This window comes from Hemicordylus capensis, chromosome 4 (genome assembly GCF_027244095.1).
Source record: "Hemicordylus capensis ecotype Gifberg chromosome 4, rHemCap1.1.pri, whole genome shotgun sequence".
In the NCBI taxonomy this organism is placed as follows: Eukaryota; Metazoa; Chordata; class Lepidosauria; order Squamata; family Cordylidae; genus Hemicordylus; species Hemicordylus capensis.
The window spans coordinates 301,638,348-301,663,016 of record NC_069660.1 but is presented as its reverse complement, the minus strand read 5'-3'; the positions used below and the strand labels follow the sequence as shown (position 1 = coordinate 301,663,016).

The 24,669-nt window shown below is 43.9% G+C and overlaps 1 long non-coding RNA gene across 4 annotated transcripts in view; it reads left to right on the top strand.

Annotated features, from left to right (window-relative positions):
* The window catches only part of LOC128323877 (uncharacterized), a 206,957-nt gene that overhangs the window by 121,754 nt on the left and 60,534 nt on the right, over positions 1-24,669 (top strand). For all 4 annotated transcript variants that reach the window (XR_008306505.1, XR_008306504.1, XR_008306503.1 and 1 more), the window contains exon 7: positions 26-107. This is a non-coding gene — a long non-coding RNA (uncharacterized LOC128323877). The remainder of the gene's footprint in view (positions 1-25; positions 108-24,669) is intronic.

Genomic DNA, 24,669 nt, shown 5'->3' with positions numbered 1-24,669 from the left:
ACTGATTTATATATTACTTGAGCAGCATGGAGAAGTGACTACAGGGGAGCAGCAACTTCTATCACAGAAGAAGAGGTGGTCTTCCAGAAAGAGAAAGGTCCCTTCAGGTGAGTGGGAAGGCAGCACTACTGATACCAGAAGCTGCATTCATAACTGCTTGGAAATACAGACCTCCCTGTTACCCGATATTCCCTTGAGTAATGTGAAGGGGCCCTATTAGACTGGTGACTCCTACAACATTTTACTGTTCTTGGCTATGATACAGTTTGGAGGCTCAGAAGATTATAACTGTATTAGTTGTTCCATATCTTGTTTGATATTGCATAGTGATGCCTAGTAGATGCTTTTGGTTGTACTAACACTTAATACTCTGATTGCCTTTTGATTGTTTTCACGGTAGGGTGATCCAGCAGCTAATTTAAGGACAGCTATATATTTCCCTTGGTCCTTGTTCAGAGATGCTTGTTTTAGGTCTTGTGATCAAGCATTCAGACTCGCAGCTGAATTTCAGTTTTGTTTTGATCTTGCATAGTGGCTGATAGTTCCTGCAACTGGCAGCACTGTAAGGGAGCTATATTTCATAATAATTGTGGCAACATCCTCTGTGTTCAATTGATATTAAAAATAGATTTTGTATGGGCCATAAGCCAAGATGAATAACTGAAGAGCATATAAGTATATACAGGGCTTCATAATTCAAACGGAGACTGAATCAAAATGATGGAGGTACTTGTGCAGGGTCAGAACTCAGGAGACAATTTTGATTTGCCTGTTCTGGATGGGGTCACACTTCCCTGGAAGGAACAGGTATGCAGTCCAGGGGTGCTTTTGGACCCAAACCTCTCCCTGCTGACTCAGGTTGAGGCAGTGGCCAGAGGTGCTTTCTATCAGCTTTGGCTGATCTGTCAGCTGCGTCCATTTCTTGAGGTAAACAACCTCAGAATCGTAGCACATACACTGGTAACCTCCAGACTTTACTACTGCAATGTGCTCTATGTGGGGCTGCCTTTGAACATATTCCAAAAACTGCAGTTGATACAGAATGCAGCAGCCAGATTGGTCTCTGGGTCATCTCAGAGAGACCATGTTACTCCTATATTAAAAGAACTACACTGGCTATCAATATGTTTCCAGGCAAATACAAGTGTATTGGTTATAACCTATACAGTCCTAAACAGCTTAGGCACCCTGGGTATTCAAGAGAACGTCTTCACTACAAGTCCCATTGCGACCATCTGGAGAGGTTTGTCCGCAGTTGCCACCAGCTTGTCTGGTGGCTACACAGGACCAGATCTCCTCTGTTGTTGCCCTGAGATTCTGGAATGTGCTCCTTGCTAAAATAAGAGCCACCCCATCTATGATCATTTTAAAAAAGTCTTTAAAGACACATTTACTCACCCAAGCTTTTTAACTGGACTTGTGGTTTTCAGTTGTCTTAAGGTTTTAATTTTTGTTTATATTTGCTTTATGTTGCTGTAAACTGCCCAGAGACAGAAGTTTTGGGCACTGTACAAATATAACAACAACAACAACAACAACAAAATAATTAGCAAAGCATACAACCAATAGATCGCAGATGTTGGAGAAAAGTAGTATGTTAATCATTAGATGGCACCATCACTGCACCATTCGTATTTTAAGATCTATTTGGTCAGAAGAATAAGATAATAAGATCTATTTGGTCAGAAGAATAAGCTATCACAGTGTTGTCTATCATGCTGTTTGCTATGGTGACTAAAATGTGGATGTCCATTTATCAAGAGTCATGGTCTCTTTTTAAACAGAGGCAGAAATAATTTCACAACTTTTTCATAATTGTCTATAGGATTTCCAGATCTTAAAACCTTCTTGGCACTTCTGCCCACTTTCTTTAACTATGCTGCCACCAATCTCTTATTATCCTAAATATAAAATCACATTTGAGTCTCACCCCTCTTGTAGCAGGTGGTAATAAGGCATGGATGTGGTTTTAATCATTGATTAAATTTAGTTATATAAACACTTTAGGACTTTAGGTGTGTGTGTGTGTATGTGTGAGTAGATAGATAGATAGATAGATAGATAGCATTTATTTAGTAAATCCACAATATTTCAGTCAGGCATTGGCTGCATTTGACCCCTGCTAACTGGGCAAAGAGGCACCTTTTTTACTTGGTGATTCTCTTTATTTAGCAGGGGGAGAGTAACTGGCCCTATCCACCCCTAGCATAGTACCTCCAGTGACTGTTGCTGGTGTCTAAATTATGTTTCTTTTTAGATTGTGAGCCCTTTGGGGACAGGGAACCATCTTATTTATTTATTATTTCTCTTTGTAAACTGCTTTGGAAACTTGTTGAAAAATGGTATATAAATATTATTATTATCATTATTATTTTACACAGTCAGACAGGTGTTATTGACTAGTTTGTTTTATCCAGACATCGAGTCCTTTCCAAGGATGATGATGATGATTACATTTATATTCCGCTCTTCCTCCAAGGAGCCCAGAGCGGTGTACTACATACTTGAGTTTCTCTTTCACAACAACCCTATGAAGTAGGTTAGGCTGAGAGAGAAGTGACTGGCCCAGAGTCACCCAGCTAGTTTCATGGCTGAATGGGGATTTGAACTCGGGTCTCCCCAGTCCTAAAGGCCGGCACAGCCCTCTGGAGCTCATTTCCCAGCCAGCTTTGTTATCAGCTGGATGTTTTCTTCATGAGGGAGAGAGTGAAGAAAATACCTAGCTGACAATGAAGGCAGCTGGAATTGAGCCTGGCTGGAGCGAGGGGTGAGGAGCAAGCCAGGAAGCTCCCAGGAGCTGGGTGGCTCAGTTTCTTTGAACCTGCCTGCCCAATTATAGCTCCACCGCTTGACTAGCCAGTACCTTCCCATGTGGAGCTCTCCCAATGGTCTGTTCAAGATGTCACCAAAACCCTTATGTTTTAAACAGAGCTACTGTCTACATATAAACAAAATTAGAACTAGTCGGCCAAGTAAGCAATCCCTTCACTAAATATACCACCATAAGATGGAAGTTTTTGGCAGTATACAACTGTGCCAAACAAAACAAAATTACAAAACAAAACAAATATGCTCCAGTTCACCCAAGGCCAGACAAAAATGGAACCAATTCCCAACACTATCATGTGAAACAAAGAATTCGAGGAGAATTACCCACACAGTGAGGCTGTTCTCACAAACAGCCGAGCCCAGGTTAGGGCAGCCTAGCCTGGGCTAGGCTCCTTATGTGTAGTGCCAGGATCCGTATGGATCCTGACACTCCCGCCCAGCCTAACCCAACACCCAAGCCTGGCTCTAAGCCAAGCAAGTGCTCCCTTAACCTGGCTGCTGGGCTCATGGGTCTCCCTGGGCTCCACACAGCCTGAGGAGACACAGATATGGGCACCTAGAGTGTCCGTCTGCTCATGGAGCAGTGCATCATGGGATCTTTGAAAGCCAGGACACATCGTCAATCATTTGTGAGTGTGGGCCGTGCTCCCAGCAGCTTTTTATGATCGTCTGGGGGGGGGGGGATGGAAGGAGAGTTGGAACAGCCTCCACCCCGCCCATCCACCCCCTACCATCCCAATAATGTGAATGGTCCCAATGTTTATAAATTGGGTGTCAGAACAGTTTTTAATGCTTTTCAGTCCCCTAGAAGCGACACAGAGGCAACAACCTTCTCCTGTTATTTGTCTCTAGTAATACCAGGCATTCAGAAGGAGTCTGTCTCTGAATATGGAGGCTGCATATGGAGGTTCCATTAGCTGATAGACAAATCTGTGTTCCCTGAGATTGCCCAATCCTTTTCAATCCTGGCCAATACTTCTAAAACAACAACCGCAACAAAAACACACCCAGTGTAAGATAGTGGCCTTTACAATACATCGTGGTAGCAAATTCCATCAATTGACAATGTACTTCTTTTTCGCTGTCTTGGGTGTATTTCTAATCAAGCTGAGGGGGAAAACTTGAAAAGATCAGAAGAAAAAAATTCTAATCAATTTCCGCTCCCCCTCAGTGAGAGAGGGGAGACCTTCTCTGTCCAGTTTTTCCATACCACTCATAATTTTATAAATTGCAGCCATATTCTCCTAGGTAGCCCTCCCTTCCAGCAAAGGGAGCTGTGACAATGACTTTATCTGGCTATACAAAAGACTTGGAAGAACAGCTCCAAGATATAAACCAGAAAGCAGAGGGTGGCTTAGTGCAGCACCACAATATAGTGAAGCACAGTCAATGGAACTAGTTCTTGGAATACACAAGGTACATTTTAAAACATCATGTCAGAAGTGCAAGTACTTATCTGAAGACACGAGCTCAAGCAGGCATGGAGCCAGATGAGCGGCGGCCTGGGTCCAGCCTTGCCTGGCGGCCCCTCTACTGTCGGAAAGGAGAGCTGGTCTGGAGAGGAGAGCTGGTCTGGTGGTAGCAAGCATGACTTGTCCCCATAGCTAAGCAGGGTCTGCCCTGGTTGCATCTGAATGGGAGACAATGTATGAGCACTGCAAGATATTCCCCTCGGGGGATGAAGCCGCTCTGGGAAGAGCAGAAGGTTTCAAGTTCCCTCCCTGGCTTCTCCAAGATAGAGCTGAGAAAGATTCCTGCCTGCGACCTTGGAAAAGCTGCTGCCAGTCTGTGAAAACAATACTGAGCTAGATAGTATATGGCAGTTTCCTATGTTCCTATGATGTGTGCCCCAGTGAAGCCCCTCCCACCCCCGCCCAGGCTACTGGGAGCCAGTGAGCACTTGCTGATCTTTTTCAGGCAACATTTGCAGCCTGAAAGCATCTATTCCCCTTTCTCTTCCTCAGAGGAAGAGAAAAGGAGAATTGATGCTTTCAGGCAGCAAGCGCTGCCTGAAATGAAAGAGAAGGGCTCGCCTGGGCTCTTTGGAGCTTGAAGTCATGCCCCCTTTGTGTGTGAAAGGGGAATAGATGCTTTCAGGCAGCAAATGCTGCCTGAAAAAGATTGGCAAGTGCTCGCTGGCTCCTGGTAGCCTGGGCGGGGGCGCGGGGAGCATTCATTCGGGGCTCTTCTGGAGCCTGAACAACGCCCTCCCGGGGTCTTCTTCAGCGGCTCCTACTATTGGCGGCCTGAGTGATTCGAACCCTTCCGCACAATGGTGGCTATGCCCCTGAGCTCAAGCAGCTCTGCTTACAGTTTGCAGAAACTAATCATAAGGGCCTTTTCTGTGGCTGCCCCAAGGCTACAGAATATGCTTCCTATCAGAACGAGCTTCTCCATCTCTGATTGCTTTTAAAAAGACCTTCAAGGTGCACCTGCTTTCTCAGACTTTGAGTTAACATTAATTATAATGTTAATTGTTTTTATTCAGTTGAATTGTTTTAATTGTTTTTTAAATTCTGTTTTTATTAGACTTGGAAAAGAATATTATCCTGCATTGTTTAGAATAGGAGAGAATATTTCATAGAATTATTCTACCCAGTCTATTACATGCATTGGAGAATATTCTTTCATAAGTCTAGTTTTTATATTTGTTGCATTTTAAATTATGTACACCACCTCGGAATACAAATATCAAGTGGTATATAAATATGATAAAGGAATGAATGAATGAATGAATGAGATCAAGCAGAGATTTTTAACAATGGCAGCCGGCTTGATTCCAGTTCCTGGATCTATGCACACCAAGTGATATTTTAAAAACCATATGTTTTCAGGGTACAGTGGGAGAATATTGAAACTGCAACTAGCTTAGATGGAAAAGATGAAAATGTTAGCATTGCGACACTATTCTCTGTGATGGGAAAAGTATGTTGCATGCTAACTCCATCTGCATCTGGATATCTTAGCAGTGAACACTGAAGATCCCTCTAAATTTGTAGAGGTTTTGCAAAAACGTTTTGAACCTAGGCAAAATGTCATATATGAATGCTTTCTCTTTAACAAGAGTGTGTAGAAGGACCTGCTGGAATCACAGATTGTTATGCTGCCAAGCTGTATACAACAGCAGATTCCTGTGCACATGGCATTTTGGAAGGATTGAGTAGAGACAGATTGGCCACAGGCATTAACGATGCCATTAAAGATGAGAATGCTCAGAAAGCTTTAATTATCCCCACCAGAAGCTACAGAGCTCTTCAAAACTAGTGAGCAAACTGTTACGCAAATGTAAGAGATCCACCCATCAGAAGCTGAGAGCGTGCACTCTGTCAACAAAAATAAATTCACTGAGCCACACAAGAAGAGTGGTGAGCCAAGCAGCCTCAGCATGGGAACTGTGGATACTGCAGCAATTGACATGATTCTGGCAAAATGCCCAGAGTTTGACACTATCTGCGTAAGATCTGGAAGGAGAACTCATGATGCTAGAGTCTGTAAATGCTGTAAGCAGAATGCACCTACACACCACCTGCTGCAGGTTAATAGTGAAGATCTAGGCAGCAATTCAGACTGTGATGTTTGCTTCATGTACGACATCAAAACAGTGCATAGTTAGGTAATGAGCTGGCATGTTCAGCTTGTGCTAACACCTTGTAAAGAAATTTTACGTGCCAGGCTCAAAATATAAACTGTATGCCAAACAGACAGCAGTGCAGCTGTAAATGTAGTGGATTACAGACATTTTATCAACATCACGCAAGAGGGAGTCGCAAAAACTATCAGCAAACCAAGTCAAACTGGGACTAGGCTTTTTCATACAACCCTTAGGTGGGTAGGAGCCCAGGAGAAATGTTACTCTGTATGCTGCACACGAGCATACAGGAGAGCTGGTCTTGTGGTAGCAAGCATGAATTGTCCCCTTGACTAAGCAGGGCCTGCCCTGGTTTGCATTTAAATGGGAGACATGTGTGAACACTGTAAAATATTCTCCACAAGGCATGAGGCTGCTTTGGAAAGGGCACCTGCCTGCTTGCAAGCAGAAGGTTCCAAGTTCCCTCCCTGGCTTCTCCAAGATAGGGCTGAGAGAGATTCTTGCCTGTAACCTTGGAGAAGCCACTGCCAGTCTGTGAAGACAATACTGAGCTAGATGGACCAATGGTCTGACTCGGTATAAGGCAGCTTCCTATGTTCCTTTGTTCCTATGAGCATCACCTCAGCTTGGCTCTAAAACCCAACAACACGGGCATGGCTGCTGAGGGCTCCATTGCTGAACACGGCAACGGTCTGGAAGCCCCGCCACTCCATAGAAGGTCCTCCAAGCAGTGCCGGATTAACCTAGTAGCAAAAGTAGCATGTGCTTCGGGCCCCACATTTTCAAGGGCCCCACTCTAAATGTTTGCAAGCTGTCTGGTGAAATTGGCATCTCACCGAATTCTCACAATCTGGCAATGCTGTTGCTTACATGTCGGGGGAGCTGCACGCTGCATGGTACATGTCGTGGGTTCTGCGTATGTGCAGGCGTGTGTTGGTTGGCTCCTTGCTGTGTCGTGTGCAGGCGTGGTGTCCTTTGTGCTATCTCCCACACTCCCAAGCTGCTGAAGCGTGCACTGTTAAGCCACTGGAGTGTGGGCCACTGCAGTGAGCCTGCGGCAAGGGATGTGCGACTCCAGGGCTAGACGCAATCAGGGTGCACCACCACTGTGAGCCTGCGACAAGGGATGTGCGACTCCAGGGTTGGATGTGGTCAAATATCAGTGACTGTCAATTAATTATTGTCACTTTGTGACTTGCGATTGTGATTGTGTGCCACGTATAAATGCCCGCTTTGAGGTCACATACATTTTTCATTGTTCACTGGTCTTTGTTGATACCACTACTTAGCTTTTGTAACATGAACTGTTGATATAGGGTCCCTTTATAACATATGCTACAGGCCCTGCACTAGCTTAATCTGGCCCTGCCTCCAAGGGTGCATATGCCTTCCCAGCATGCTTTTCCCTACCAGCAGACTGGAAAAGCTCCATGACATCAGTGGCTGCCCTCCCTTTGGCCATGAAGGAGCAGGTGGCGGATGTTGCAGCCTCAGGATGATAGTGTATGCTTTGCAGGCTAGTAGTGTGTCCATTGATGGCAGCCCCTGAATGCCGGGTGCCAGTGGCTTGGTAGAAGAGGTACAGGGTATCACAATCAGGGTAGAAGGGTTCTACAGAATCAGGGTAGAAGGGTCCTCCTATCCCCAGTAAAAAGCTGGGAACAATAGAACTGCCCTGCTGGATCAGGCCCAAGGCCTATCTAGTCCAACATCGTGTTTCTCACAGTCGCCCACCAGATGCTTCTGAGAAGCCCACAGGCAATAGGTGAGGGCATGCCCTCCCTCCTGCTGTTGCTCCTCTGCAACTGGTATTTAGGGGCATCTTGCCTCTGAGGCTGGAGTTGCCACATAGTCATCAGACTACAAAAGCTAGGTAGCCCTTCTGGGAGCAAACTGGTCTGGAAGGAAAGGTGAATTCTGATGATCATGCAAATCTGGGTTGTCCACCTCCTACTCTTATTTTAATGATCCTGTGAATCAGCCTACTGGGTTAGGGCACTATTCTTATACTACCAGGGCAATGTCTACTGCAGGCAGAACATCAAGGAAACATATAAAGGTAAAGTTGTGCCGTTGGGTCAGTGTCGACTCTTGGCGACCACAGAGCCCTGTGGTTGTCTTTGGTAGAATACAGGAGGGGTTTACCATTCCCATCTCCCATGCAGTATGAGATGATGCCTTTCAGCATCTTCCTATATATCATGGCTGCCTGATATAGGTGCTTTCCATAGTACCAGCTAGAGTTTCAGATTGTCAATTCTAGGCAGAAATCTCTTCTCTCAGTAAATATTAGTGAGTGCATGAATCCAGTAATGCTAAATACATCACAAACCATCCACACAATTGATATGGAAGCCAACCAAAACTGTGCTCAGGGACCTGTAAATAGTGGCATACCAAAGGCATACATTCCGACAGAATACAATGATGTCTTTGAAGGACTTGGATGCCTCCCAGGCACACTGCATTTCAAAGCAGATGAAACAATTCAGTCAGTGCAACATTTACCACGAAGATTTCCCATAATGTTGAAAGGAATGGTCATGGAAGCAATAAAGCAAATGGAAATGGATGGTAGCACTGCCAAAGTGACAGATAAGTAGATAAGCAGTATGTTAGCCATAGAGAAATCTGACCAACTTTGCTTCTGCATTGATCCAAGCAGTTTAAACAAGGCATTCCTATGAGCTTATTACCAAACACCCATCATAGAAGAGGTCCTGCCAGAGTTAGCATTTCTGTGCTAGATACCGACGATGAATATTGGCAAGTATGATTTGATGAAGAGAGCAGTTTAGATGACTTCCACAGAGTGGGTAATCACCACTGAGAAAACCTGAGAGGTGGGACATGAAAAGAGGACCTCTCCTGATGACTAAAGGGTTTGGGTAGGCTCACCCGAGAGAAGAAAGAACCAGAAGTTATAAGTCAGGAAGGGCTTTGAAGATCATAACCAGCACTTTAAATCATGCCTAGAAATAAACCAGTAGCCCAATGCAATTGATTAAAAAAGAGAGTCACATGCTCTGCAAAACTAGCACCAGTCAGTGGTCAACATCCTGACTAACAGTGCTAGGGAAGAAGGGTCAGTATAGCTACGACTAAGGCAGCTCTGGTGATCACACATGTGGGATGGGTGGGTGTGTGGTTTTTGACGACCTCTTTCCCCCGGAAGCACTTTGTAAAGGTAGAGTGTGCCGTCAAGTTGATTTCAACTCCTGGCGCCCACAGAGACCTGTGGTTTTGTACAAAATTTAAAATATTTAAAAGTCACAAATTAAAATACATGACAATAAAAACAACAGAATAAAATTATTAAAACAAGTTTTTTAAAATTATTGAAATTAATTCTAATTAAAAGCCTGAGAGAACAGGAGGGTCTTGAGGTTCTTCCTGAAAACAAACAGAGAAGGAGGTGCTCTTATTTCAGCAGGAAGCTTATTCCAAAGCCCTGGGGCAGCCACCGAGAAAGCCCAGCCCTGAGTTGCCACCAAACAAGCCAGTGGCAACCGTAACCGGACCTCTCCAGAAGACCATAACAGGCGGCAGAGATTATGACAAAGGAGGTGCTCTCTCAAATAGCTTGGATCCAAGCCATAAAGGGCTTTATAGGTAATAATCAGCACTTTGTATTTCACCCAGAAACATATCAGCAGCCAGTGCAGTTCTTTTAGAACTGGTGTTATGTGGTCCCTTCATTTTGTCCCAGAAACCAATGTGGCTGCTGCATTCTGTACCAGTTGTAGTTTCCGGACTATGTACAAAGGCAGCCCCACATAGAGCTCATTACAGTAGTCAAGCCTGGAAGTTCCCAGCACATGTACCACTGTTTTAAGGTCATTCACCTCTAGATATGGACATAGCTGACGTATCAGCTGATATGTCAAAAGCTGATAAAAAGCACTCCTGGCCACCACATCAACCTGAGAAACCAGGGAGAGCATTGGGTCCAGGAGCACTCCCAAGCGGCGTAGCTGATTTTTCAGCGGGAGTGTAAACCCATCCAGAACAGGTCGATCTAAACCATCTCTCGGGTCCTGGCCCCCCACAGTCAGTACCTCTGTCGTATTTGGATTCAACTTCAGTTTGTTATCCCTCATCCAGCCTATTACTGCCTCCAGGCAGGCATTTAGGGAAGATATGCCATTTCCTGATGAGGTCGGCTTGGACCTCATCCATGACCAAATATATATGGCCAATATTTTTAGAGCAGTGGAGTTGCTCCGAAGCAACCTCAATGCAATCAAACCAAACATATCTATTCATCTCCAGTCTGGTTTCCAGACGGCGAGCTCTACGGTGGTTGTCATGGGCTTGCGACAATCTCAACTGCACAGGCTTGCCTCGCAGTTGGAAAAAGACACTGGCCTGAACAGCTGGGCCCAGCTTGGGGAGAAGGACTGCTCTGCTCCCCCGCCATGCAGCCACCCCTTGGCCGCGGTGATGATTAAAAAAACAATGGAGGTTTGGTGGGGCAGGCATGGGGTGGCCTCCGAAGGCCCCTGGCCCCTGCCATTTGGAGCCGCCCCCCGGACCTTGGAGGACCGGACCGGGTTCCCAACGTCCGGGGGTTAGAGCGCCTCTGCTTGCCGTGACTGACAATTTGTTTTTTAAAACTAATTTAAAAACTCACTGGCGGAGGCTGAAAGAGGAAAGGAAGAACAGAAAGAAACATAATCACAGAAAAATAAAAATAAATATAATTACAATGGGTTTAACATTAACAGAGGAAGGAAAGGAGCGAAAAGCAGATCAAAAGAAATTGCAAAAATGCACCTTTGCACAAGAGCACCCAGGATTTTTTTTTAAAAAGGATCATTTCAAAAGCTGAGAGGAGATTAAGATATTGAAATGTCAAATTTCTGTACGAACCCTTCATATTACAGTGTGGAAACAGCGGGACAGCCCTTCTAAAATGGGAAAATACAGCTATTTTTTTGGAACACACATGCAATGTTGAAACACTAAAACCTAATGATAAAATCCAGAAGGAGGCTTCTGATGTGCGAATGGCACTTTGCTGCCATCACACTCACAATGGTGTCAAAAGGTGTTTGAACGCACACTTAGCAGATACATAGCGGAACAATTATAACGTGTAACCTGGAAAGCACCCAAGATCAATTTTGAAAAACTGGTTTTGCACCTTGGAAGCTGAAGACTGTTGTGCACAGTGCTGACCAGCTGTGTTCCCCATCCTATGTTGCCACCAAGAAACCTCCCTCCAATGCCTAGTACTGCTTTGTGCTCCCCCCACCAAAAGGGGGGGGTTTCCTTAAAAAAAGAAGGCAATAAATGCAGCTGCAAACATACATGTCCATGAAGTAAGTTCACATTTTTTTGAAAGCAAGCAGCCTGCCCAAAGCACAGGCATAATTGATCCACGTTTGATTCACGGATGTGGATGTCTGTCATTTCAGACACCAGGAGGCAGGCATTCCTATCTATCTATCTATCTATCTATCTATCTATCTATCTATCTATCTATCTATCTATCTATCTATCTATCTATCTATCTACTGCCTGATCAATCTTTCTCTCTTGGCAGTGTCTAGAGATATTATGTCTGTATTCACCCCATGGCAACTATCTTTTTCAACACCAAAAAGTAGCTAAGATTATTCTGTTTTGTGGTCTTTTTGGGGGACCACACCAACAGCTGGTGCTGTCTACATGAACACAGGATGTTCTCTAGAAATTCTTCACTGGATATGAGAACAAGAGCTGGTTTTGAACAGATTGACTGCATATGAGATTTTATTGTTGTCCACTCCTGCTTGCTGTCAAAGGTCATTGGCCTTTGAGGGCTAGTCTATCATTTGATCACCAGGCCAGTTGTGCTCTCTAAGATCTGAGGAGCACATCCAGATCTTTGTGAGTCTTTCCATTGTCTTCAGTAAGTTCTGGAAGAGGTTCCTCCTGCAAGGCTATAAATTAGATTTCATTTGGCTCTCATAGCCCGAAACTTGGTGTTATTTTATTGCTTCTTCTTGATTCTTTCAAATATGTCTTCTGGGATGGATTCTGGATGGGGGGAAGGGTATCATCTCCTTCTGTCTTTTATTCAAGCCCTATTTTGTCCAAGAAGAACTGAATTCTGGCCAGTGAAGTTTAAAGTGTCAAGAAGGTACAAAAGATCCTCATCAACCTTGATAAATTTAGTCAGGGAATATTGTTATGGTAATTGCAACTCTTGAGATTTTACCGGTGTGATGTAGTGGTTAGAGTGTTGGACTAGGACTGGGGAGAACTGAGTTAAAATCTCTGTTTAGCCATGAAACTTACTGGGTGACTCTGGGCCAGTCACGTATTTCTCAGCCTAACCTACCTCACAGGGTTGTTGTGAGGATAAACATAATCACGTACACCACTCTGGAATCCTTGGAGGAAGAGTGGGACATAAACGTTAGAATAAACAAACAAATAAATAATTTTAAGCACTTCGATATTATTAAGCAATTAACCACTACACCAGCGTGGTGTAGTGGTTAGAGTGCTGGACTAGGACTGGGGAGACCCAAGTTCAAATCCCCATTCAGCCATGATACTTGCTGGGTGACTCTGGACCGGACACATCTCTCTCAGCCTAACCTACTTCACAGAGTTGTTGTGAGGAGAAACCTAACTATGTATACAGCTCTGGGCTCCTTGGAGGAAGAGCAGAATATAAATGTTTTTTTTTTTAAAGAATTAAGCAATTGAGCTTTTAAAAATAAAAATAACATTGTTATTTTTAATTATGTTTTACTGATTCCATTACTGTTGAACTCAAAGTATGGCAGTGCTTGATATGCTGTAGCTTGATTGATTGTTTTTATTTATTTATTTATTCGATTTCTATACCGCCCTTCCAAAAATGGCTCAGGGCGGTTTACACAGAGAAATAATAAACAAATAAGATGGATCCATGTCCCCAAAGCTTGATGTATCATTTATAAGGACCCATGTACAGTGCTGCAACTGAAAATTCATTTTTCATATTTGTTTGTTTTTGTTTCTTCCAAACTCTAGGATCCTGCCTCCCCCTCTTCCCCCAAAGTGGTTGAATATGGATTGCAATACATTATGGAAGTATGACATGAGCTTATATCTGATGGATTATGTCAGAGCATGGTGGAATCCTGTGACATGATAGGCCACAAAGCCATCAGCTGTCATCCTGTGATGAAATGCATTTCGTCACACATACTGACTAATGCTGTGTTTGTGCAAGGCTGTTGCACTAGCTAGTTGCACTAAATCAGGAGCTTATATTCCAGACTAGTGTTGTGCTTACACAATAAAGTATGCAACCTGTGGCACAGCTCCTAGGTTTTGATGGGAACTTTGGTGCAATTGTGCAATACCATAATAGCACAAAAAACTTTGCACAGGCATGTGACCTTTTTGCCTGGCACTACTTTGTTCATTGCACAAGCACCATGTAAGAAAGCTGGCCATCCTAAACTTACACAGTCTCTTTGTAGCTTTGTAGTCCATGGCTATCGTAGATGACAAATCTGCAAAGCTATGCAGTTCACCCATGGATCGATCTCTCTCGATCTCTCTCCTCTGTTGACTACTTCACTCTTGAAAATTGGCAGCTAAATGTTCAGATAGACTGCATTGAAAACCAAGATGTTTGAGGTGATCTGAAGGTTCTATCTGCCATGTTTGGGAATTGCATTGCTTCAGTGACAGAGTACCTGTTTTGCCTGCAGAAGATTCTAGGGTCAGTCCTGGACACTTCCAGTAAAAGGGTCAAGTATCATGTGATGAAAAAGGCCACTTACTTGAGATCTTGGAGAGCCACAGTAGGACAATATTGGACCAATAGATGGACCAATAGTCTAGAACAGGATAAGACAGCTTCATTTGGGGAGAAGCCATGGTTCTGTGGTAGAGCCACTGGTTTGCCTGAAGAAGGTCCAAGGTTCAACTGCTGGCATTTCCAGTTAGGGCTAGGAAAGACCCCAGAGAGTTGCTGTTGTACACAGTTCTGAGTAGGGGGACTCCTTTTATGAGGCGAGTTATTTAACAGATAAACTTTTAATCAAAGGATTACTTTCTCAGTGGATCTGGTGGTGCTTATAGAATAGCACTCAGAAACATCCTACAAGTTAACATTTACTAGACAGACAGACAGGGATGACGTGGTAATGGTGGTGGTGGTAGAAGTGAAACTAGTGCTCATGTACAGCTGTTTGCAGAAGGGTTGCAGCTCCGTTACAGACCATCGACTTTGCATCACAAAGTCCCAGGTTCTGTCCCTGGTATCTCCTGGTGGGGTCGAGAAAGAATCTTGGACAGCAGCTATCACTCAGTGTCGACAGAACTGAACTAGATGGACCAATGGTGTGACTCGGCATCAGGCAGTTTTCCTTTACCCCAAAAAAGATTTTCCAAGGAAAATTGGGACAGAGAGCAGATAATAGCAACTGTCCTTGGTAAGTTGGGACAGCTGAAATTTTCAGTGCCCTTGCCTTTGCTAGGACTACTAAGAAACAAACCATGAGATAATGGCTCACAGGGCTTCACTGGTGTCGACATTCAGCACACTCATAAATTTTCATTCCCTGCTGTGAACATCAGCAGTTGGAGGCCGACTAGTACTCCATCTGAATTTATGTCTCGTCTTTCTGTGTCAAGGCAGAATATATATATTCTTTGTATCCCCAAATGCCCACTCATTTCATCAGGCTTTTTCACATTCTTTTAATTTGTCCTGGTAGAGGGCCGAAAGTTTCCCGATCTCCTAGAGTTTTCCTGTCGTTCCCTTTTATTGAATAAATTGGCCATTGGGCTTGGCCTTGCTCACCATGGAGTGTGTGTGCCTGTGTGTTTTAAAGAAATGATATAAATGTTTCTTTCTCTCCTTTGAGTGAGGTTTCCTTAGGGATTCTGGAAACAATACCTTCCTGTACAACACGGGGTTTGATCGTATCCTTAGGAAAACAGAACCAAGCTGTAAGCTTCATGACTTACTACACTCCCACCAGGAAGGCCTAACCAGGGGGTTTGTTGTGGCAACCGGTAAATAATAATCAGACTGTCTGAACACTAAAGTTGTTGTTTTTTAAAAAAAATGTGTGGCTTACTGGCATAGCTAAGAACAACAGATTTTTTTCTATTGGTTTTTTTAGAAGCAACAAATGGTCTCATAAAACCAGGATGGTCTTAAAATAATTTAGATTTGCCTTGCAAAGCATGCAAGGAGGGAGGGTAAAATAAGACAAAGCACAAATGCAAATGTGCTTTTATCACATTTCTAAAGGAGAAAAGATCATCAACCAGGTTTTCTCATGGTAGGAAAGGGAGTGATGGTATTATGAGGAAGCTATGGGGAGGAAGAGGATCAAGGGCGATGATTGGATAGACTTTGCATTTCCTGATTAGACAACTCTGTAGCAGTACAAGCAGGTCGTTATGATATTGGATTCAAGGCTTGGCTAATCATGGGATGGGCTGAAGACCCTGCATCAGATTAGGAGTATAATTTAGGGGTGGCACATTTTGGCCAAAATATTGACTCTCATTTCTTGGCTCACCTGTTACACTAGAAAGCATCTACTTCTATGAATGTTTATACACCATTTTTCAATCAAAGTTCTCAAAGAGGTTTACATATAAAAATAAATAAATAAATAAATAAATAAATAAGACAGTTCCCTGTTCCCAAAATGCTCACATTATAAAAGAAAAATAAGTAACAGCCACTGAAGAGATGCTGTACTCGGGTTGGATAGCTAAATATAAGAGAATCGCTTTTGCTAAATGTAAGAGAATCACCACTTTAAAAGGTGCATCTTTGCTCACTGCAGGGTCTTCAAGATGCGGTCTCTCAGTTAGTATCATCTCCAAGATGGTGTCAGTTCTGAGCATTGGATGCAGTTTTCCTAGAATGGTTTGAATTGGAGCCATCTTGGAGCCCCTGGTGGCGCAGTGGTAAAACTGCCGCCCTTTAACCAGAAGGTTACAAGTTCGATCCTGACCAGGGGCTCAAGGTTGACTCAGCCTTCCATCCTTCTGAGGTCGGTAAAATGAGTACCCAGAATGTAGGGGGCAATATGCTAAAATCATTGTAAACCGCTTAGAGAGCTCCGGCTATAGAGCGGTATATAAATGTAAGTGCTATTGCTATTGCTAAGTGCTAAGATGGTGCCACACTGGAGTAGCTAGGAAGCCTGCACAGATTGCACATACCCAGCACCTTTGTGGAGGTGCTTCATCTTGAATGCCTGTGTGGGAAGCTGACCAGATCCTGCAAATCAGAGAATCACCTTTTTAGTTGACCAAATGCCTTTTTAGTCAATTAATTACCACAATTAAAGCTGCAGCCCTAGTTTTTAGAACTGAGGACCAGACTAAATGTTACTTTAAATTGATCGTTCCATCTTATGCTTAGAGTTCATTTAAAAAATCCAAAATCAGCCAAGGGGGTTGGTTTTCAGCAAGAAACTGTGTGTGTGTTTGTGGGGGGAGATTAACCCCATTCCCCAGTAAGGTTGCCAACTCTGACTGAAGCTATTCCTGAAGTCTTCCCTCCTGCCCCCCCCCCAAATATTTTGTTCAATTTTGTTCAAAAGATGAAGCCATTTACTGACATGATAGGCAAGGATAACAGTGGCAGGAGGCTATTGCAGTGTTGCTGCTGTGGCCAGAGAATCAGCAGTGTCACTGGTGAGAACGGTGGTTGTGCTACCAGTGTTATCTTAGTTTCTTCCATTGTGGGAAATGGAAGAAACGACAATAATGCTGGCAGTGCAGCCAGTGTCCTCCCCAGTGGTGCTGCTGCTTCCATGTCCCCAGCAGCAGCAGCAGCACCACCACCACCACCACTACCACAATACCATCACTTGCAGTAGACGCCCATCGCCTTTACCCTTGTTCATCATGCCAGCCATTATAATTTCCAGGATTGCTTTCAATAGTCATCTGGAGACTGAGGCAAATTCCTGGAGACTCCAGGGCAATGCTGGAGGCAGGGGCGGATCTACCACTGGGTGATCGTGTGCAGTGAACTTGGGCCGTCCAGTGGGGCTAGGGCCAGAGCCACATGCTGCCTGTCTCCGCAGCTGTCTGCCCACTTCTTCCTCCGCTCCTTCTGCCTTTGCTGCTGTTGGCAGAGTTGGTGTGTTGGCTAATGACTTCACCACCTGGTGACATCGGCTGGGTGGTGACACCAGCCCACTGCCAGCTCTTTGCTGCCAACAGTGAGGGAGAGGGAGGTGTGCAGGCAGAGGATACTGGTGGCATTGACGATAGTGGGAGTCACAAAAAAAATCTAACCATGGACCACTGCCCACATCACTACAGGGAAGTGAATGCTTGCAGGGCCACCCGGGGTGGGTGGGGGGTTTGGCACGATGGTCCCCATCAGCCCACCCTTGGCTGCTTTTGGTTCAAAAGAAAAAGAAGGATGTCTGGAACTCAAGCATAGGATTCAGCTACACGTGGTGATGTGTCATTTGGTCCCATGTGGAAAGGAAGATGAGGACAGGCTTGTGCAGAAGAGGGAGTTTTAGTATCTGCATCTTATTGGCCTGTTTCACACAATCATTTGAATCTAGGTTTAATGTGGGTTACTGACATTAGCATGATTGTCTGAACCCACACTAAGGTGGTTTATTGCTCGAGGTGAATCTGAGATTCCCACCTTGGTGTGAAGTCACAGAATCAGGTGAATGTTGGTAACTCACATTAAACCTAGATTCGAAAGATTGCGTGAACCAAGTCATAGTGCCAGATTGTTGCAGGGATGAGAGAAACTGCACTTTTCGACATTTTGAGTCGGGTCTCACGATCCGTGAGACTCAGTTTTGCAGGGTGAATGGAGAGAGTGGGCTAAGCCCGCTCTCCAAGCTCACGAGCGGAGAGGGAGCCCTGGGGGGTTGGATTGGCCACCCACACAATTGCTGGCTCTGTCACTGAGCTGGCGGAGGCTGGGGGGAGCTCCAGCATGCTTCACGAGCGTACAGGGCATGCTGGCGAGACGCCCGGAGCCGGGAGGCGGCTTTTTTCCTCCCCTCCAGGGGGGGTCTCCTCATGAGTAGGCGCAGTGCGAAGCCACACCACGGCTACTCATGATTATTAAAACCAGGTTTGCGGAGCGTTCGCTCCACAAACCTGGTTTTGGGGCAGGGGTTCTTGAGCGGGTTACCCACTCTAGAACCACTGGGCTCACAGCCGAGCCCGGTGGTTCTTACGATCTGCAAAAATCGGGCTAGGCTCTCCTAGCCTGATTTTTGCAGATCGTGAGAATAGCCCCTTTGTCTCCTACAGGGACGAGGACCTGCAAAATCTCATGGCATAACTTGGTGAGTTTTTGTAAGCATGAATTAGACAAGGAGTCTAACAGAGTACTCTGCATGCCAAGAGAGAGAGAGAGGTGTGTGTGTTATGCTAATGATTAGTAACAGTAATGATTAAGAATGAGTAAGGGAGAATAGCTTGCAGGCCTTGTGTGTTACCAAAGGATTTCTCCTGTGCAGGGTCTAATTTATTGGCTTCCCATTACTCTTCTGTGGCTGGTCTCTTGACTAGCAGTACATACATGTATTCAGGGAGAAGCCTACAACACTATTAAAATAGAGGAGCATACAGGCTGATGATTGCTTGCATAGGTTTCATGCAATAAAACACAGGCTTGACTAGAAAATATGGGTCTATTATCTACATTTCCATTCATGGTTTCCAGAAACCACAGAAACCACAGAACTCATTGCTGGGTGATGAACATGTTTTTTTAAAAACAATATATTACCAGTGGTCCTATATAAAACATCACCAGGATTATTTAGATGCAGTAAGTGTGGATGAAAAATGATGATCTATAGCAGTGCATTTCAAACTTCCTACCCTTAGGGCAAGAGTTCCCAAGGTTGGGTCTCCAGCTGTTGTTGGACTACAATTCCCATCACCCCCAGCCACAATGGCTGAAAGCTTGAAAACCCATGCCTTAGGGGACCCCTGTCGAGCTACTGAGCCATGGCGAGAGTCCCTGATGCCAGAGTCTAGAGACAAGAGCTAAGGATGAAAGGGAAGGCCATTGCTGACTGTTGCCTAGGGCAGCCAAGCTCAAACCTGACCTGAAGCCTTTTACAGACCTTTCCAGGTTTGGGGAAACCAGTGGGTTGCCCCAGTGGTAACCAATCACTCTGGTCCCATGAAGCTTCCAACCTGTAGAAACATCTAAAGGTGTTTAGATGTTAAAGTAGTACCTAACAGCCCCTTATACAAACAAACAAACAAACAAACAAACATAATACCCCTGCCAACTGAGCTAAGAGGCACCTTTCTAAGTGGTGATTCTCTGATGTTTAACAGCAGGAGAGCATCTGTCCTTGTCCAATCCCAGCACAGTATCTCTTCAGTGGTTGCTGTTGGTGTCTACCTTAGATTGCTAGAGGAAGGCGGACTATAAATATAAAATAAATAAGGGGTGGTGTAGGGTGCTGGGCAATATTTGCAGTGGTCATTGACTGGGTTCTCACTAGCCTGAACATCTCTTTATCCTTCCCATCTTGTGACTTTTGAGCAACACAATTCTCCATTTGAAGTATGAACACTAACTTGACCTGTGGGCCAATTTTAAGTGGGTGCGGGGGTGGGGGAGAGAAAGATCCCAACAGCATTGCAATGTGATGGTTTATTGGACTGAAATATCAGAATGAAAGTGGGTGAACACATCCACAACGCAATTCCCCATTTCAAGTTCAAATTCCAGCTCAACTCCTGCCCCCATTTTCAAGGGAGCTAGGAAAGTGCAGCAGGGAAGTAACTTGTCTAGGGAGCAAGAGGTTGCTGGTTCGAATCCCCGCTGGTATGTTTCCCAGACTATGGAAAATACTTATATCGGGCAGCAGCGATATAGAAAGATGCTGAAATGCATAACCATCTCGTACTGCATGGGGAATGGCAATGGTAAATCTCTTCTGTATTCTACCAAAGAAAACCACAGGGCTCTGTGGTCATCAGGAGTTGACACCGACTCAATGGCACAACTTTACCTTTCGGAAAGATATAAAGCATGTTGCCCTAAAATATCCCTCTTGAAGAATCCAAGTTGTCTTGGAGTGGAATTTGGCTGCATTGATTAAAGATTGGGATTATTGTTTATATTTTCAGCACAGACTATTATGTAACCTGCAGGAGAACCTTAAAGGACAGCACTTCAGATGTCAGTCGATCAAATTCCCCAACCTGGGTGATTGAGCAGCTGGTACACCTGGGGTTAACACAGCAGCGAGGGAGGCAAGGCAAAATAAGGCAACTGGAGCAGGGATTGATGAGGGGAAATGAGCCCCACTTGCATCCCATTTTCTGCCCCCTTGCTGCTGTGCCCACACTGGCTGCTACTGTCAACTAAATACCATGTAACTAAATGGAGGAAGGGAATGCAAGACCCTTTTCTTAGGAGAAAACAGTATTTTCTTTGTAACTAGTGCTGCATGAACTGTGGGGAAAAACGGATCCAAGTCTGTATCACACATTTCACAATATGTTTCACATTACTGCAGGGTAAATGGGAGTAGATTGAATTTTCTGCAAACACAATTGGTCCTTCCTGACATCATAAGAGAAAAAGTCCATTCTTTTTCCTTTTGTTGAATCATGCTCACAATCTCCACTTGTTTAGGCAATACTGGAGTAAGTGGAGACAATGTGGGCAGAAATGGGCCGCACTGCTGGGAGCGCCGGACCTGTCCGGAGTGTAGAGGAGGTGGCATCTTTTAATTAGATTTGTGTTTTTATATTCCATTTTAATTCTTGTTGTGTAGTTTTTATGATTTTATATTGTTTTAAATGTTTTGTAAACTGCCTGTTTGGAGACAGGGAACTATCTATCTATCTATCTATCTATCTATCTATCTATCTATCTATCTATCTAAATGGCTTTGGAAACTTTTTTTGAAAGGCAGTATAGTAGTAGTAGTAGTAGTAGTAGTAGTAGTATTGTTGTCAGTTCTCTATGTCAAGTTGATGTGATTTGTTTTTATTTTTAAAACTCTGTTTTTATAAAGTTCTATTGCGTTGCGAACCATCTTGGGGTCCTAAGACAAAAGAAGTATTGAAAGAAAGAAAGAATGAATGAATAAATAACGGTGTGGTACTTAAAACAAATCATAATGAAACAACTGGAGAAGAATGCTAAAGGTATTTTCCAGTATGATATTATTTGACAAAGGAAAAGTTTATGTATGTGTGTATGTATGTATGTATGAATCACATTTGTACACTGCCCCAAACTTTCATCTCTGGGCAAATAACAATAGCATAAAATGAGTTAAAATATATACAGAAACTTAAAACCATTTAACAATTTAAAAACCATCCACAAATTAAAACCTTAAAATTTCAAAGATATATGAGAGATTTGCATTGGATGATATATGTATAGCTTTTTTACATCATAGAAATGATCTTGAGTCAAACATAGCATAAGTAGAATGCATATCACTTTGATGTATATACAGAGATCCTACAATGCCCACCTGCTAAAACACTCTAAGGGGCACTCATCATCATCATCATCATTTAAAAAATTTATTTATTTATTTATTTATTCATTCAATTTATATATCGCCCTTCCAAAAATGGCTCAGGGTGGTTTACACAGAGAAATAACAAACAAATAAGATGGATCCCTGACCCCAAAGGGCTCACAATCTAAAAAGAAACACAAGACAGACACCAGCAACAGTCACTGGAAGTACTGTGCTGGGGGTGGATAGGGCCAGTTACTCTCCCCCTGCTAAATAAAGAGAATCACCACGTTAAAAAGTGTCTCTTTGCCAAGTTAGCAAGTTATTCTGGGCACCAGCTCCCTACGGTGAAATGAAGGGGGAAGCCATTCAAGCAAAGGGTGTACTTTATGTGCACCTACGTTTCATTTGCACATTTGGAATTCCTGCACTTGGAAGAGATGCTTGCATCTGGGCAAAACGTTCCTTTGTGCAGTGCCTTGCATAAGAAGCCTGTAGGTGGTGTCAGAGAGGGCGAAGGGAACAAGCGCCCTCCCAGACATGTGGTTTGCCCTTCTGCATCCTCCCACTGCTGGACTCATTCCGAAATCATGAACAGGGAATTAAAATAAGGCTTTGATAGTTATTTACGCTTGCAAGTAAACAACCAAAAGGAATAGGACTTACTTCAGATCAAATAGCTTTAAGATGGAAGTGCTAATGTGAAATATACTGAAATTTCTCTTTCTGAAATCAAACATGTGAGCCAAAGCTGGCTCCCTGCAAAGAATATATATTGCTGCTTCTGTGCCTCTCAGTTTTTAAGTGGTGTGACTTCTCCCCCCTCCCATCATGATCCTGCACATCCATCCCAAACATCATTGCACTGTGTGAATGGTCCCTGGCCCAGCTTACCAGTTAGATTGAAGTTCTTAAGCTTCCTCGAATTATTATATTTTCAATTCTACCACCCCATTTTTGTCCTTTTGAGACTTGGGGACTATTTTCTTTTAGCATGAAACGAAACAGACTGCAGGAGAGCTCAAGCTACTGGCAATTTCAAAAGGCTGCCCGTAAATTATGCCATCAAGGTTCCCAGTGGGTGGGAACTCCAAGTCATGCTCACTTTCCATTGCTGACATTCGGAGGCCGTTATTTGGATGACTGCAACACGTTCACTTTGCCTTTATTATTCTTCCACTATAACCTGACTTCGGCTCAGGAAGAGGAAATCCAGAGGTTTAATTGAAGCCAATCAGCAAAAGGTCATGGGCTAATATTTAACAGGCAAAACTGAAGGGGCGGCGGGAAGGAAAGACACAAAAAGGGTAAAAGCTGTGACTGGGTTTTGGAGACAGAATGCACCTGGATGGAAAGTGGGCTTGGAGCCCCAAAATATACAGATCGCTTGGGAGTTATAAAATTAAATAGAGTTTTGTTTAGATTATTTGCTTCCCGTTTCTCTTGTAACAGCACTAACCTCTGCTCGGGGAGGTTAGGTTGCTTATTGCAAATTTTCAGGTGTTTATTATAGTGGTGCCTGCAAGAGGGATTGTAATGGGAAAAGTCCCAGCATTTCCCCAGTAAGCCGAAATAGAACTTCTCAGGTTTTTGGCAGTTCTGAATTGTTGATACAAAATACTACAAGATGTATTGTTTTTTAAATGGGAGCTGCTGCATAAGAGACTGACCCCCCTGCCCACTAAAGAGGAAATCCAGAGAATAATTCACCATGATATAACATCAGCTACTGAACAAATAGGCTCATGCATTCATAAATTCAAATGTGTAGATTAGGCCAGCACATACAATAATCTGAATTCAGTGGTAAATCCAGACACCCCTAAAAACTAGGAACTAAAGCCCTAACTATGACTTCTCATCTGAGCTACAACCTCTGCCTCAGTCTGTCTCCACTGCTTCCTCTTATCTGCATCCTTTCCAGTTCCTGGGTCCTTACCCTCCCAGCACTGATGCTAGAGTTTTGTTATAGAAGGACAAGGGGGTGGGGCCTTCGAGAGCAAGAGGAGGAGCCTAAATCCTTTTGTGGATTATAAAATCCTCCCATGTTTTTTTCAGACTTAATCTGAGGTGATGTTTTGAGGTAATAAAACACAGTTACAGCCTCTCTGATACAGACATGCACTTTGCATGTGGACAGGCATTTTGATGTGAACAGGCAACAAGAAGCTATCAGTTAAAGCCACAGTAGCCTTACAATGGCACAATAGCACATTTTCGTTCCTTTAACTGGAAGTCTCCTGTTTTTAGCTTCAACCTGTTTTATTGCTTCCTGTTCAGTGTTTCTGGGGGATTAGTGATGAATTGCTCCATAATAGCTTCCTAATTCCTAACCTGTTCATGTTCCCTGTAGTGTGTATGTGTTAAATTACCATTTTGATTCCGTTCTTCCCCCCTCTTCTTTATTCTATAGTAAAAAACCACAATTTTGCTATAAAACAAACAAACTTTTTCCTGCAGGAAACAGATTTTGAACAATTAAGAGGCAATTCAAGACTAATCCCCCATGCCAAACAGGAAGCAATAAAACAGGCTGATAGGGATGTGCTCGAGTGTTTCGGTGGGGCGGGGAGCATTAGTAAAGTGGGTCCGTTCCTCTACCACCCTGCTACTTTTCCAGGTGTGGCACTGTGCCACTCAGAAATTCATGCGTGGGAGCAGGGCTTCACCCAGCAGCCTGTGTGTGGCAGCAGGATACACATAGTCACTGCACATGCATGGCAGCCTTGTGTGTGGTCAGTTGCTGACCATGCACATGGCCGCCGTGCATGTGCAGTGGCCATGTGT